The sequence below is a fragment of the Triticum dicoccoides genome, chromosome 6A (genome assembly GCF_002162155.2).
Source record: "Triticum dicoccoides isolate Atlit2015 ecotype Zavitan chromosome 6A, WEW_v2.0, whole genome shotgun sequence".
In the NCBI taxonomy this organism is placed as follows: Eukaryota; Viridiplantae; Streptophyta; class Magnoliopsida; order Poales; family Poaceae; genus Triticum; species Triticum dicoccoides.
The window spans coordinates 541,013,017-541,029,503 of record NC_041390.1 but is presented as its reverse complement, the minus strand read 5'-3'; positions in this window follow the sequence as shown (position 1 = coordinate 541,029,503).

Here is a 16,487-nt window from a genome sequence, read left to right as displayed (position 1 = left end):
CTGTTAGCCCAGTGCTACAGCCTGGATTCACTCGCTGATGACCGACACGTTCGATGCTGGGTCATGGATGCCTGTCCCTGTAAGTTAGTGCCACTTTGGGTTTACGACTAGCCATGTCAGCCCGGGCTCTTTATCATATGGATGCTAGCGACACCATCATATACGTGTGCCAAAATGCGCAAACGGTCCCGGGCAAAGGTAAGGCGACACCCGTGGGGATACCGTGCGTGAGGCCGCAAAGCGATATGAGGTGTTACATGCTAGATCGATGTGGCATCGAGTCGGGGTCCTGACAGCTTTTGGTATCAGAGCCTGACTGCCTGTAGGATTACCAAGCCATACTGGTCGAAGTTGAGTCTAGAAATTCTTTAGTTATATAAGGGAATTGATTGTGGGATGGAACGTAAGGCTCTTTTTACTCCTTATACCTCATGACCTTCTGATCTGAGTCCTCCTATCTTCCTCCGGGGTTAAGGAAATAGGCTTCTTTTCCGTCTATCAGGATCACGTGTTACTACTCCGTAGTTCCATAGGATTGGTTGATCAGAGTCATACCCCAGTTTTGAGTACTTCCGGTGTAGTCTGTTTAGTACTATCCCAGAACCTTGAGTGGTGATGTTGAGTTGTTGTACTACCCCATTTTTAGTAGGATGTCTCATTCTGAGCATTTTACTGCCGTTATGCTGCCGGATTTTCCCTAAGAGTTCGAGTGATACTAATTCCTTGTCCTACATTCTACAGTCCATAGTTGATGCTGATTCCGTCCTTGGTTCGTTTCTCAGGATGTCATCGGCTAAGCGAAGTTCCGTTGCTCGTAGCCAGAATCACGGAGATGGTAGGGATGAGGATCCTCCCGACCAGCCTTCGTTGACAGAGTTCATGCTAGAGATGGAAAGGAACAAGCGTGAGTCCAACCACTTGTTGGCACGTATCGAGGAGAACACCGCACATCAGTCCAACAAGTCTGTGACCATTCATGACTTCATTCGCTTGCACCCACCTACCTTTCATCATTCCATCGAGCCACTCGATGCAGATGATTGGCTCCGTAGCATCACCCATAAGCTGCGTTCCGCGAACGTAGCTGAAGATGACAAGGTCACTTATGCCACATACCACCTGGAAGGTCCTGCTAGTCTTTGGTGGCAGAACTATGAGGCTATGCTTCCAGCTGGCCAGATTCCTACCTGGAAGGATTTCACTGAGGCTTTTCGCGAGCATCACATTCCCCAAGCCCTCCTTGATCGCAAAAGAGAGGAGTTCTGTAGTTTCACCCAGAGTAAGTTGGCTGTTGATGCTTATAGCAGAGAGTTCGAGAACCTCGCTCGCTATGCCACAGAAGAAGTGTCCACGGATGCTAAGAAGCAGGCTAGGTTCCGGAAGGGTCTCAACCCCAAGTTGCGTCGTGATCTTCACCTGCATCATTGCGATACATTCCAAGCCCTTGTGAACAAGGCCATCAATGCAGAGACAACTCAACTCACTTACGAGGAGTCTCGTAAGCACACCCGTGATTTGGGATCTCCCTCTGGCTCTAGCTCCCAGAAACGCCGGATTTGGGTTCCAAACTCCGCTCTTCCTTCCGGTTATACACCGAGGTCATCTTATGTGGTGCCTTCCCTAGCTCAGTCGTATGTTCCACCCAGGCCTACTGGTAGACCGTTTGTCAGTGCGGGTCCCCGTCCAACCTCAGGGACTTGCTTCACATGCGGGAAGCCGGGACACTATGCACGTGATTGCTCTCAGACTAGTTATGCTCCACCCCAGCCCGAGAAGACTGTGGGCTGTATTAAGCCATCACGCAAGATGATCAGTGTTAAGTCAGCCCCCACTGAACGTGGATGTGTGCATCACGTCTCAGCTAAAGACGCTCATGATGATCCAGATGTCGTTCTTGGTACACTCCTTGTCAATTGTCACCCAACATCAGTTCTATTTGATACTGGGGCATCTCACTCCTTCATTTCTGAAGGCTATGCTCGTTTGCACGACATGTCATTTTGTGATATGCCAACTCCGCTTGAAATCCAAACCCCAGGGTCTAGATGGCAGACCACCAGAATCGGCCATGGTAATGAAATCCTTGTTGACAGACTTGTATTCCTTGCATCACTTGTAGCCCTCAAGTCCTCAGATATTAACATCATCTTGGGTATGGACTGGATGACAGCTCATCATGCCAAGATTGATTGTTACACAAGATCTGTTCAGCTTACACACCCGTCTGGCAAGATAGTCACCGTCTCCACTAGAGTTGTAGAGCGTCAGCTCTATTCTCTTAATGCCAGCCCTCTTCCAGACCTTGAAGATATCCCGGTAGTCCGTGACTTTCCGGATGTCTTTCCAGAGGAACTGCCAGGTGTTCCACCTGACAGAGAAGTAGAGTTTGTCATAGATCTTATCCCAGGAACAGCTCCAATCTCCCGGAGACCTTACAAGATGGCACCCTTAGAACTAGCCGAGCTTAAGAAACAACTCGATGAGTCCTTGCAAAAGGGTTTCATCCGTCCTAGTTCTTCTCCTTGGGCTTGCCCCGTCCTCTTTGTCAAGAAGAAAGACGGTACGGACCGGATGGTTGTAGATTATCGTCCCGTTAATTTGGTCACGATAAAGAACAAGTATCCGCTTCCCAGGATCAACGACCTGTATGATCAGCTCGCTGGGTCCTCAGTCTTCTCCAAGATGGATTTAAGGTTAGGATACCACCAAATCAAAATTAGAAACGGGGACATTCCCAAGACAGCTTTTGTCACTCGTTATGGCCAGTACGAGTACACCGTCATGTCCTTTGGCCTAACCAACGCCCCAGCCACATTCTCCCGCTTGATGAACTCGATCTTCATGGATTACTTAGATAAGTTCGTCGTGGTTTACCTCGATGATATTCTTATTTACTCGAAGAACAAGGAAGAGCATGCCGAACATCTTAGACTTGTGTTAGAAAAACTCAGAGAGCACCGTCTTTATGCCAAGTTCTCCAAGTGTGAATTTTGGTTGTCAGAAGTGACCTACCTAGGCCACGTAATCTCTGGTAAGGGCATTGCTGTCAATCCCGAGAGAGTTCAAGCCGTTCTCGATTGGACTCCACCTGAAACAGTCAAACAAGTTAGGAGTTTCCTTGGCCTAGCCAGCTATTGTCGCCGCTTTGTTGAAAACTTCTCCAAAGTAGCCAAACCCCTCACGGAACTTCTCAAGAAAGATAAAAAGTTCGAGTGGTCCCCACAGTGTGAGTACAGTTTTCAGGAACTGAAAAGACGCCTGACTTCTGCTCCCATACTTGTGCCACCGGATTTCACTAAAGACTTTATTATCTACTGCGACGCCTCACGACAGGGACTAGGTTGCATTCTTATGCAGGATCGTCATGTGATTGCCTATGCATCTCGACAGTTGCATCCACATGAGGAGAATTATCCTACACATGATCTAGAGCTTGCAGCCGTAGTCTATGCACTCAAGACCTGGCGACATTACCTCCTTGGTAAACGTAGCGAGATCTACACCGATCACCAGAGTCTCAAGTATATCTTCACCCAACCGGATCTGAACCTTAGGCAAAGACGTTGGTTGGAGTTGATCACAGATTATGATCTAGGGATTACCTACACCCCAGGCAAAGCCAATGTCATGGCTGATGCTCTAAGCCGTAAATCCTATTGCAACAATCTCATGTTGCAGCAAGGCCAACCACTTCTCCATGAGGAATTCTGTAAGCTTAACCTTCACATAGCTCCTCGCGGATTCCTTTCTACCCTGGTGGCGAAACCTGATCTTGAAGATCGGATTATCGCTGCTCAAAAGCAAGACACAGGAATTTCTCGGATCAAGAGAAACATTAAGAAGGGAGTTGGTGGATGTTTCTCTATGGATAATCGTGGAGTTGTTTTCTTTGAGAATCACTTGGTGGTTCCCAAGAATCAACATCTGCGACAATTGATCCTTAAGGAGGCGCATGAATCTCCTCTCACGATTCATCCCGGTAGTACTAAGATGTATCAGGACCTACGCCAGAGGTTCTGGTGGACTAGGATGAAGAGAGAAATCGCTGAGTTCATTGCTAAATGTGACGTATGTCGTCGCGTTAAGGCAGAGCATCAAAGACCTGCTGGCACCCTTCAGCCCTTAGCTATTCCTGAATGGAAATGGGATAAAGTTGGTATGGACTTCATCACCGGCTTTCCCAGGACCAAGAGAGGGAATAATGCTATCTTCGTAGTCATTGATCGTCTCTCCAAAGTGGCTCACTTCCTTCCTGTTCGGGAAAATATCACTGCTAGTCAGCTTGCTGACTTATATATTTCTCGAATAGTGTCACTTCATGGTGTTCCACTAGAGATCAATTCGGACCGTGGCAGTCTTTTCACTTCTCATTTCTGGGAGAGTTTCCAAACTGCCATGGGAACCCATCTTTCCTTCAGTACCGCTTTCCACCCTCAGTCGAGTGGTCAGGTGGAACGGGTCAATCAAATTCTCGAAGACATGCTCAGAGCTTGCGTTATCTCATTCGGTATGGATTGGGAGAAATGTCTTCCTTTCGCCGAGTTTGCCTATAACAATAGCTACCAATCCAGCCTCAAGCAAGCTCCTTTTGAGGTTCTCTATGGACGAAGATGTCGAACACCTTTGAACTGGTCAGAAACCGGTGAAAGACAATTCTTTGGACCGGATATGATCCAGGAGGCAGAAGAGCAAGTTCGCATCATCCGTGAGAATTTGAAAACAGCCCAGTCTCGTCAGAAAAGCCAGTATGATCGTCATCATAAGGATATGACTTATGAAATTGGCGACCAAGCTTACCTTCGGGTTACTCCTTTGAAGGGTACCCATCGTTTCGGTATCAAGGGCAAGTTGGCTCCTCGTTACATTGGTCCCTTTCGCATTCTCGCTAAACGAGGAGAGGTTGCCTACCAATTGGAACTACCTCCACATCTTTCTCGAGTTCATGATGTCTTCCACGTCTCTCAACTCAGGCGTTGCTTCTCGGATCCTATCCGTGGAGTGGACCACGAAACGCTCGATCTCCAAGATAACCTCACATACCGAGAGTACCCGGTTCGCATTCTTGATCAAGCAGAGCGTGTCACTCGACGTCAGAACGTCAAGTTTCTCAAAGTTCAGTGGTCTCATCATTCCGAGAGAGAAGCTACTTGGGAGCGAGAAGATCGTCTTCGACTGGAGTACCCCGCTTTCTTTCCGTCGACCCCTGAATCTCGAGACGAGATTCTGTCAAGTGGGGGCGAGTTGTCACATCCCTAGTCTGGTATGACTTAGACTAGCTAGCTATTTGTGCATCATATTTAAATTTCATTTAATTTGAAATGAGGATTGGTGGAAACCCTCAGAATCATTTTTGAAAATGACCCAAATAAAAATTTCTCCAAAAGGGTCCAAGAAAATGCTCATGTTGCCCTCTGAAAATATTGGACAGAGATAAAAATCAAAACAATATTTTTAGGAGCTCATGGACATTTATTTTGGCCATTTGGATTAATTCGATAAATATTTGCATTGGAAATATATTTCTATATATATGAAATATGGTCCAAAAATTATGCCAATTATAAAAGAGCTCTGGAATAATATATCTAGCTCCTGCAAAAATTGGCATAAGGAAATTAAATGATTTAATATATTTATTAAATCAAAACAAATGTCAGAAAAATTAGAAAACAAAAATAAAAGAAGGAGGGGCTTACCTGGGCCTCCCCTCCCCTGCGCAGCCCAGCAGCAGCAGGCCGGCCCAGCCAGGAGGCGGCCCAGCCCGCCTGGCCCCCCTCCTCTGTCGTCTTCCCCCCCGACAGGGGAACGGCGTGTGCCCGACGCTCGCCGGCACGCGCGCGCGCCACCTCCCCCCCTGCTGGCCACCTCCTGCTTCCTTCTCTCGCCCTCGATGCCCCGGACGAAGCCACGCAGCTGCCCCGCACCGCTCTCACTCTCCCTCGCCCTCCTCCCCTCCTCTGGCTTCCCCTCACTTCCACCGAACGCGGCCGCCGCCGCCGACGAGAACCACCACGGCCACAGCCACCCCCTCGCCCCTCGGTTGTGCCCACGAGCTCCGCGACGTCGTCCTCGACCCCCTCACCGAACCACGCCCCGCCGAAAGCCCTGCAGCGTCGACTTCGAGCTCTTCTTCAATCTTCGGCCGCCGGTGACCTCGTCTTCGATTCGCGCCGTCTAGGTCATCCCCAGGCCCACTGAGCTGCGCTTCGACCTCCTAGTGAGCTCCTCCGTCGTTTCCCCCTATCCCCACGGCCTAGCGCTCGTTGTAGCACCACTTCCCATGATGCCCGAAGCACACCGCCGCACGAACTCGTCGCCGACGAGGCTCCGGTGGCCAATCGGCCCCGTGCATATGCCCGTTGGCTTTGTGGGAGCCTGCAGAACGCGTAGTTGCTACCCGTTGTTCCTCCCGTGCACGGTGGCGCCGTTTCCATCGGCGCCCGAGCTCCGGCGACCGCCAAAGTCGTCGCCGGCGACGTCTCCGGCCACCCCGAGCTCAACCATCACCACCAAGAGCTGCGGCTCGTTCCCAGGAGCTCGTAGATGCTCTCCGCCTCCCGTTTGGTGGCCGTAACGTGCAAATGCACTTCCTCCGCCGCGCTCGGCCTCGCCGGCGGCTAAACGCCGGCGAGTTGACCGGGTTTGACCCCCCAGGGTCGCTGACCAGTGGGCCCGACCCCCCCTAACCTTTTAATTAAATTAAATTAACCCCTGTTAACCCCCCTGTCACTGACGTGTGGGTCCCACACGTCAGATTTGACCTGGACAGCCGCGTTGACCACTGACGTCGTGCTGACGTCATGCTGACGCAATTATATATTTTCTGGAATTAAAATAATTCAGAAAATCCAGAAAATGATTTAAACTTCAAAAATTCATAACAATTCAACCGTAGCTCAGATTTAAATAATTTATATATGAAAAATTATCAGAAAAATGCCATCTTTCCATCTGTACTAGTTTCATGCATGAAAAACCAACTTATACATGATGAATATGGGAAAACACATTAGGGCATATATAAGAGACTTAATTTAGAAATGCATTTGAACCTTTGGTTCAAATGGACTTCAAACCAAATGTTTACTAGATGCATTAGCTCAAACAGCATCACATCTACATGCCATGTTCATGCATCATATTGTTGCATATGATTGTGTTTTGATTGCCGGCACCGTTCCTTCTCGATAGGTCCTGCTCCGGAGACGTTCCAGAGTACCTGTCTGTGAAGCAGTGCCTCCCTTGTTGTTTTACCAGGCAAGCAAACCCCCTTGTTCATTTCGATAAAACCCTACTCTCTCGCTCCTGCTCTCAGTTATTGCATTAGGACAACAACGATTCATCTGCTACTTTGTGCTGCGGTAGTTGAACCCCTTCCTCTGCATGACCTGTCATTGCCACAGTAAATAATTGAAACCCACTAGCATGTGTAGGAGTTGATTGAAGCCACTGATGTGTTCCTACCATGCTATGCCTGCTATTGCTTAGAGTTGTGTCAGGTCTGGTTCATTGGGAATGAACTGGAGTGTCACGATATGTTTTGATGCTGAGGGTGAAGTGTGTGAACACGGTTTGGTAAAGGTAGCGGTGAGAGGCCATGTAGGAGTACATGGTGGGTTGTCTCATTGGAACCGTCCTTAAGCACTGAGTTCTATGTATGTTGTCCAATGACTCGATACTACCACACATTGGAATGCTTAAGTGCCCCTCTCGACTTATTAATCAACTTGGTCTCTGTCCAGGAGTCGCAACTAGTTTCTGGTGTTTGTAGGTAGTGCTATTTTTCTACCAAGTGGCACCCGGCAGGGTGGGCTTGGGACAGACTAGGCACACGTGGCCCGGTGTACCGAGTGGCACCCGGTTGGTGGGCTCGAGAACCCTGTACACATCGTTTGGGGCCGTAAGCGACACCCCGGCCGGATCTCCTTGCGGATGGAACCCGAATAGGCGATAAACCTGGACTAGAGTCTTGTGTGGTTAGTCAGGTCGTGGCCGACACCCTCGCCAGGCTTCCGCTTGAAGGTTGCCGAGATACATGACGTGTACATGGCGGTAAGTGGCGAGAGCGTGTGTGAAGAAGTACACCCCTGCAGGGTTAACATGATCTATTCGAATAGCCGGGTCCGCGGTTATGGACTTCTTGGATGCTTACATGGTACATAGACAACTTGAAGTGGATACTATAAAATGCTCAAGACAAGTGTGAGTGCTATGGATGGCCTTCTCGTAGGGAGACGGGGATGAATCCATAGTAGGGTATTGTATGGTGATTAGTGGACTCGTGTTCGTTGTTTCACCTCAAGAGTTTCTGGTAGTCGTAGAACAGGATAGCCACAGAGTCAAGCTGGCTTGCTGCAACTAAACCCCACGTTACCCTCTTGATACAAGTGCATGTATGATAGGATCTGATGTAAGTCTTGTTGAGTACCTTTGTACTCATGTTGCTTTATTTATGTTTTTGCAGCTGAGACTTCGGTCTTACTAGTGTTCTCGTGGACTTCGACTAGTAGCTAGTACCTCAGCTACGATCTTGATCGGATGTTGTAGATAGTCAGGCTCTTCAGCCTTTTTCTTTTGTAGATGTCTGTACCCAGACATGTAATGCTTCCGCTTGTTGCTTGTATGCTCTGTATGATGGGTCTTGTGACCCCTGTTTGCAATAATTGCTATGACGGCTCTTCTGAGCCCTTATCTATATGAGTTGTTGAGTTATGCTGTGATGCCATGTTGTACAGCACATACTTGCATGTTATGCGTACGTGTAATGTGTATTGCTATGTGTGGGATCTGACTATCTAGTTGTTTATTCTTAGTAGCCTCTCTTACCGGGAAATGTCTCCTAGTGCTTCCACTGAGCCCTGGTAGCTTGCTACTGCTCCGGAACACCTAGGCAGGCCGGCATGTGTCCTTCTTCGATCCTGTGTCTGTCCCTTCGGGGAAATGTCACGCGATGAATACCGGAGTCCTGCTAGCCCGCTACAGCCCGGTTCACCGGAGTCCTGTTAGCCCAGTGCTACAGCCTGGATTCACTCGCTGATGACCGACACGTTCGATGCTGGGTCATGGATGCCTGTCCCTGTAAGTTAGTGCCACTTTGGGTTTACGACTAGCCATGTCAGCCCGGGCTCTTTATCATATGGATGCTAGCGACACCATCATATACGTGTGCCAAAATGCGCAAACGGTCCCGGGCAAAGGTAAGGCGACACCCGTGGGGATACCGTGCGTGAGGCCGCAAAGCGATATGAGGTGTTACATGCTAGATCGATGTGGCATCGAGTCGGGGTCCTGACACTTATTCTTTGCTAGGTGATGGGAGGGTGCTTGAGATTGATACATATTTATAGACTAGTTGCTGTTGATTAATTTCAGAAATCATTGACCCTGTCAAATTTATAAACCAAATCCGAAGTAGGACACCTCAATCAAATGAGAGAACTTTTTAAACGCGGTCAGAATAGAGAACTCCTTAAGAAATCACTGACCAAGTCAAAACAGAGAACTTCTTACGAAACCGCTAACCGGCCAAAATCATGATTCAAAATTCGAAATCGAACACTTCAATTGTATGAGAGAGCTCTGTAATCACGAAGCATAATGAATTTAAAGATTTCATTCCATTTTGATTGCTGCGTATCAAAATTTAACAAATACCGCCCGGTTAGCATGCATGAATTTCATCTATTTTTTAAGAGCCGTTTGAAATGGGGCGGGGTTTTGGTGCCTCTGTTGGTTGGACGGTCTCCACCTATATCGTTGTCCACAAACAACGGATATTTAGTGAGGTACAGTACGTTTTGATAAACCGTGTTAGAGTTCGCGCAACATCTCCGGCCAGAAAAAAAAAAGGACAGCGTCAGCATCAATCCACCATCTAGGCGAGTGGACAGTGATTGCGGTCCATGGCCCGCCTCCACGCAAAGTGGCAAAGGACGATGTGATAAAAGGAATGGCGTGTCGAGGCGAGGAGAGCGCGTTAGTTGCAGGCCCAGCTGGTTTCTCTCGTTTTCAAGCTCGCGCGTACGCGCATCCGTATACGCACACCCGTACGCTCGCTGGCTCTCACGGTCTCACCCATGCACTTCTCCTCCCCGCCTCGCCTTCCATGTACATGGATGTCGGAGACAACAATTCAACCCCTCGCTGTCTTAGCTAGGGCATCTTCAATGGCAATTAATAAAAACTCTTCCTCATCCATCTGCGGATATGGATGTGGGACAAAACAATTCAACCGTAGCAGCATACATTTTCACAGCAACTCAAACCAACTGAACGAAATGCATTCAAACAAGTTCGGAATTCATATAAACATGCCTAAATTTTGTATAAACATACTGAATTTCATATAAACATGACGAATTTCATTACAAATACATCAAAGCGGTCCTAGACGGGCTCTGGAGTATATAATTAATACCTACTATGTATGATCGCCGGCGTCCGGTCCCCGTCTCTGGCCATCATCCCCGAGAACTGAATCTTCACCATCTCCAGTTCCGCCTCGGCGCTCTCTAACTCCGCCTCCGTGACCTCCGTCTCCGGAGCCCCGAGAATTGGAGTTGTCCGCCTCGACGTCCCCGTCAGTCGACTAATGGGCTGAAGATGCTCAACTCACCAAGCTTGGTGTCGACGAGACGGGAGGAGCGGTGGCCTTTCTGGGACACGAGCGGCGGCGACCTACCGTGCACTACTCTTCCTCGCTGCCGACGGCTCCCGCGAACGTGCCGACTTCTTCGTGGTCATTGGTGTCGCCGAACAATGCCTCGCCCGCCTCGTCGTCGCACTACTTGCCGGTGGCCGCCACCTCCGCCATCCGCTGTCAGTACCGCCAGCGAGCGAGGCGGATCTCGCGGGCGGAGCGGTAGGACTCGAGCAGCGCCTCCTGCTCCGTCAGGTCCGCGTCCGGCGCGACCGCCCTGCCGGCGGCGACCTGCTCCTCCGCCTGCAAATGCTCCTCGAAGAGGTTGTGCTTGTAGTTGGCGTCGGCCTGCACCTCCCGGAACTGCTCCTCCTGCACCATGTCCATATAATGGGCGCCGATGGCCATGATGCAATGCACCGGCGAGGGTGGAGCGGAGGTGGAGGATGCCTCGGAGGAAGAGGAGGGTGTCGCTTGCTCGTCGTCGGGGGCGTCCTCCATTTGCACGTCCTCCGGTTGCATGCCGGCCTGCCGGTCAGTAGAAATGGCAGCCATGGCCTTCTTCTGTTCCGACGTCAGCCCGTCCCAGAGAGCTTTGGTGGCGGAGGGATCCTTTGGCGGGGAGTGTTGCGGAGAGGGATGACTGTGGCTATGACCGGGGCACCGGGATAGCGGTTTATAGAGCACCGACGGCCGGTAGACGGACGGGCGGCCGTCGTGTCGCTTGAACGCGCGACAGTCACCTGCACCGGGAAAGCGTCCAGCGCGGCACTCTCTTGGCCGGTGCGCCGTTTCAATGCTGGCACTAGTGAACGGTCACGTCCGCTCTGGCCGAGCATGAATACGGACGCTGACGTTCTGAAGCAGCGCTGACCGAAAATGCGCGGGACGAGGGAGGGCTATTTGGTGGGCCAGAGCGATCAGAAGCGGGCGTGCGATCGATCCGAACTCCCGTAAACCTTTCCCATTTTTGTCTTTGGTTGCGGGAGAGATCACGTCCGAACCGCCTCACGGACCTATATGTCGGCGTTGGATAGTTTTTACGGTTCAGACCACGCAGTCCAGATGATTACGGAAAGTTTGCGGGTCGGCATTGCGATGCCCTTAACGGCTCAAAAATCCACTTACATATGGCCAAGTCCATCTTCCCCATCAACCAGTCCCCGCGAGCTCAATTAGTCCCTTGTTTAGCATATCTATCGGCGTCCTCAATGGCGCGGTGACGTCGTGTGCCTCCTTTCCTAATTCCTCCCCGTCGACTTGGTGAACCATATGCGATCATCTTTGCCGAAATATCACCAATTGGCATGTTGAAATGTCCACACAGTGTTTTCAAAAATTAAAGAGTAAAGAAAGTGTCACGTTACACCCGCGTGGCTCTCTTTGGTTGATTGACAACAGAGGATGGCGATCGAAACGGACGAAGGTAAATAATAATATTCAGTGCACGAATTCTGGTCTGAACTCTGTAAGATTCTTCTTGCGATGGGTGCGGTATGAACATCAGCTGCTGCTACCACCATGTGGTTAACAACACTAGCTAATCTGGCCACGTGGTGAATGCAGTGCTTGTACCATATTCATATGACCACGTTTCTTCACGGGTAATGTGAAAAGTCGGGGTAACTTCTCACTATGTTAGCAGGTGCGATGGTCTAACTATGCTGCTTAAGTACTACCCCGTACCCAACGCGACACCGTCATTCTAGATGTTGTTGTCACCGACGCGAAATTGAGTAGAAATGCGTCGATCGGTAAAAGGCCAAAGGGGGCGAATTTTTGGGCTATATGTTGTAGAAGCAGTGCCGAGTGCCGCCAGTTTCAAAAGGTGAAAACCGTTCGTGGATTATTATGTCTGGATAGGCTGGCTGGTTGGTAGTACAGGGATTATCAGCCCGGAGTAGTCCAGACAAGTCGTTGGTTAGTTGCAATTACTGACGTCGTCCCCAGTCGTGATCGGCACGGAAGTTGCACTACTACTAATCAAGTGTATAATCATGCTGAATCTTCGAAAAGGCGGATACGATCCGGCACTATTCGTCAAGCCGGAACTACTTGATCATAAATGAGTCACGAAACCTGGAGGTTCAAAGAAGAAGAAGAAGAAGAAAGTCGGGACATGAACCTGGATCCATCGAATCGGCTCGGTCGTCTCCGCTAATCCACGGACCGGATCCGGCTCGATACGTACTACTCCTACGTACGTGCCTCGATTACTTTTCGTGTCATGGCTGGGACTTTTCCTTCGACTAGTGGCACAACTTAATTATAGCAGCACATAATTGTTTGACACGACCGGGCACGGGATAGCTAGTAGGGGCAGGCATGCAGGGCCAGCGCGCGTCTGGTGGCCGGGACCAGGCCGGCCGTTCAGGCGCTGCAGCCCAGCGGCGCGACGGCCGGCTCCAGTGCGCGCCCACCAACCGAACCGGCGATCGGGACAACACCTCGCGCACCGGCCGATCGAGGTGACCGCGGCGAGCCACTGGGCAAGCATGCCATGTGCAGGTGATATGGGGTACGTTCGGCCTGATTGCTTTGTTCCGGTCCCGTCCAATCCTAGTTTTATGACGATCTGCATGCATGCACGGTCTCCGCCAACATGGGCACGCGTCCATCACGTCGATCAAGCTTAATGCCCGGAGACGTACGGGCCAGGGGAGTAAAAGGGGCGGGTGTGCCGTGCCGTCGCGGCTTTGCTTAATGCCCGCCGCAACGGCCGACATGTTCGTGCAAGTTGTTCAGTTTGTTGCCATATCCTCTCTTTAAAATGTTTCTCCGGCCTTGGTTGTTGCTGGTTTCTCTTTTCCTTGCTTTCATTCTAGGGGCGCCGGCACGCATGTACGTAAATGCACGAAATCTATCACTCGTCTTGCCTTATCGATGTTCCCTTCTTCTTCCTCTGACGATCATCCGTGAGTACGTGGTTCCAGTGACGAGGGCGGAGTTGTTGGGACGTCTACGCCAGGCCGTGTAAACGCGCGCGACCAGCCACTAGTTTATCCCATCTGGAACGCAATGTGCATGATCGGATCCACAATTTATATGGAGGTTTTTCATTTTTGCGCAGCCCATGCGCGCGTATCATCGCCGTCTTCTTTGTTATGTATACGTACGGGACACGATCGATCCAGTCCTCCGGCCAGCGTTCATACGCATGCGAGCCAACAAAGCCGAAGCGCCTGCAAGTCTCGCATGAAATTGCCTCGCATGTACAGCTTCCATCTCATCTCACCGGGTCCGTCCACGCTCGTCAACCGGTGCATGCATGGTGCATGTGCCTGCATGCTGACACTGACACGCACACGCATATGCGTTGCGCTGAAAAGTCTCCAAGTGTTTTTTGCCTCAAACTCGATCCGGCGGCTCGATCGGTTGCTGGTTGGCGCGCTTTCTGAATTTCTTCTCACCTTTTCCTGGCTTTCAACCCGATTAGTAGGCCTGAGCCGGAGGTCTCGTTTATCTCCGTCTCGAGCGTGCTACGTACTACTAGCCTACTAATACTACCATTCAGCTAAACGGCATTGGGTGCACTGTTGATGAGTGACCTTTCCGTGGCTGGCTCTTGGGCGTTGGAAGAACGTGCGTTTGAATATATAGACTTGCAACCCCGCAAAAAACAGAACTTATAGACTTGCTGGTTTTTTTTTAAGAAAAAGTAGACTCGCTGATCATTACGAGAAATGACTAGTAGTAGTTGGGATTATATTCGCTAATTTTGGACGCATACGCTTGGCATTTTGAATCTTCGGCATGCTGCTGACAAGTCACCAAACATGCCACTCATTGGACAATTATTTCTTCACATGGCATAAGCCAAGAACTATTTAATTGTCTTATTGTGGTTTTTTTTAGGTAAAATAGGTTCTAGTGATCATGAACCCACCATCGTTATTACACCGGCTTCCAAGGAAAAAACAAAGTTATTAAATCAATTTAGCCGGCAAGGTAAAGCAACACACGCAAAATCCAGCATAATAGAGTACACAAAACGTACATCCAATGCGTACAACCAGGAAACACAACCTGCAGCTCACATCTTGAAAACGACACGAACCATCATCTCATCCTCCATGAACTTCGGGGAGTTAGAGCAACTACAACTGTACCAATCAAATTGCCCTCATATATCTGGCGGACAGCTCGGTCTGAGAGAAAGGAAAAATCACCATCCAACCAGACCCTTCATCCTCATATATTTGGGCTGTCCGTGAACCCTCAAACTCAACCCATATGTGAGAAGAATATGAGGGTGTCCAGGCAGTCCGCAATGTCGGATACGGTCCTGCTTGGATCACTTTACCTCCTTTTCTAATTCATTTTTTCCCTTTCTCTCGATCGACCATATGCATTTGACCAAACAATTTTAAAGACATGGTTGCGCGCACAGAAAAATGAGGGTTCTAAGTAGACACACATGTACTTTGTTCCACCACGTCTCTAGACGTATGAGGAGCCAAATCAGCCCAGTCCTATTGTAGATGCTCTTCGCCTCTAGACGGCATGCCAAACACACTGTCACTGCTTTCCAACATTTAGAGTCATGTCATCGGGAACAGAGGGTACCATCACCATGACAACCCAGATTACCAGCCAGGTCGGCGACGAGATTTTTTCCTTTATTCCACATCATTGGACACAATTAACACAAATATCACCGCGGTCTGCGAAGTTTCCACAAAGCCCATCAAAGTAGTTGTGTGGGTAACACTCGCAACTTTATGGTTAGTGTTACTAACCCCAACAGGTAACTGTATACAAATCAACACAAGCAGTTAAAAATGATATTCAGCAATCACTTTCCAAGTTTCTAAAGCATCTGACCATTCAAACAACATGTGCACAGACGACTCATCTTTAGTATAAAATAAATTAGGATAGGTCATGCACATTTTGTCTTTTATTCAAATTGTCTCTAGAGAGGAGTCTACTATTAGCCAATAACAATACAGAATAAATGGATTTGTGGAGGAACTTGAAGTTTCCAAACAATAGGGACGTGCACATGCATCACTCCTCAAACATTAATAACATAAATGAATAGAACCCTTATTATGTTACTTCATCAAGGCATCTTCTTCAGTAATCAAAAGGGAAAATATGTTGAGCTACGATCCAATTCGCCTCTGTAATCATGTCATACTTATTTGGGATGATGCTCTATGTATACCAAAAACAAAATCAATACTTTTTGTAGAATTTTCAGTTTGCAAAATATGTTGTTGTCTATTCTGGGTTGGAATATACTAACTTGATTAGTTAGCTAGTGTTAACCCGTTTGCGTAATGGGAACTAACTTGAGTAGTTAGCTAGTCATAGGGATTCTGTTCTTTTGATGTGAACTGAAAGTTTTTTTTGTAAGAAACACACTGCATAAGTTTTCTTTTAGAAACACAATATAGACGTAGACGTTCACGTTGTTAGAGTTGTGTCGAATATTGTGTATAAGTTAGGTTACAGTTGGACTCTGAGTTGTATTGTGTTTAGATAGGATATGGAGTGGTGTCCTAGTAGGACACTTGTATCCTAGGCCTCTCATATATAGCGGGGGTAGACACACAATGTAACATATGCCAACATAATAGCACAGGCACGCAAGGGGGAGCCGGCGGCGTGTGCCGGCGCCCGGGTGGCCGGTGTGCGGTATTGTGACGGTGTCACGGGGAGAAGCGCCCGTAGTCAAGCCCCGGAGATGTAGCCATATCGGTGAACCTCGTTAACAAATTTCGGTGTCGTGCTCATGTGATTGCTTGGTCCTTGGATGATCGATGGTATGCCTCGAATTTATTCTAACAAGTGGTATCATGAGCTAGGTTGTTCGGAGGCTGTGGATGTTGATCTAGATGAT